This window comes from Euprymna scolopes, chromosome 36, assembly GCF_053919585.1.
Source record: "Euprymna scolopes isolate OS-2025 chromosome 36, ASM5391958v1, whole genome shotgun sequence".
In the NCBI taxonomy this organism is placed as follows: domain Eukaryota; kingdom Metazoa; phylum Mollusca; class Cephalopoda; order Sepiida; family Sepiolidae; genus Euprymna; species Euprymna scolopes.
This window is the reverse complement of record NC_136517.1, coordinates 53519968-53520889: the sequence shown is the minus strand read 5'-3', so window position 1 is coordinate 53520889 and position 922 is coordinate 53519968. Positions and strand designations below refer to the sequence as shown.

The following is a 922-nucleotide window of genomic DNA, read 5'->3' as shown; positions in this document are numbered from 1 at the left end:
CTATTTCATTCAAATGTTTATTACCATAATTTTCTGTTTGATGAGTTGCAATTTTCCGGACCAACCCCATAGGTATCGATACCGAAATATACGTCTGATCACTTTGATGTCGTACACCCAAAGAGGCAGAATCGATCTTTCTTTGAGCCATGTATGTCATTCCGTCACGTCATATCCGGTAAAGTAATCCTAATTCTACTACTGTTAACTCTTTATGGAATTTTCCAGTACTTCAGCTTTATGCTTACTTAATGTCATTTTAATCATTATTTTAACATATCCGCTTCTAATCTTACAACAAAACAAATGCATTAAGCATTAAAATCAGCTAAGTTATAGCAAGTACATACGAAACATGATCACAGGCATTAAATGGGCATAAAAATGTTGGTATCTCGTAAAACATACTAAAACAAGATATTATAAAACGCAAGCTGTACCTACCCAGCGTTGAACAGAAGTCTTATTTGTTTTAATTTATATACGGCATGATCACGTTGACACACCGGTTTTCGTCAGATCACCGAAGTTAAACAACGATGAGCTTGGATAGTACCAGATGGGTGACCGTTTGGGAATTCTAGATGCTGTGTGTGCCTTCCGCTTATCTCGGCATTGTTCCCAGTCGTCTTGAGCCTTCACTTGCTGCTGGTTTTAAACAATATCGACTTAGGAGAGGTGAGGTGTGGTTGGAGATTGTGCAACTCTTACCACAAAAATTCCTCGTGTATGCATCCTTATAGTGGGTATGTGAAGACTGAAGGAAGCCACCACTATTTGTTTTAATTTAGTTTTAATTAGACTTTTTTATAATCTATGTCCTTATTTTGTTTTTAATAACTTACTAGTTTTTGGGAGGATTAATATTTTTTCTTTATTTTCGAACTGGGATCTTAAAAGTTAAATTTAATTGCTGTATCGC

General features: G+C 35.7%; 1 pseudogene; it reads left to right on the top strand.

Annotated features, from left to right (window-relative positions):
* The first annotated feature begins 479 nt into the window (after positions 1-479).
* On the top strand, positions 480-596 carry LOC145260727 (5S ribosomal RNA; annotated as a pseudogene).
* Positions 597-922: the final 326 nt, after the last annotated feature.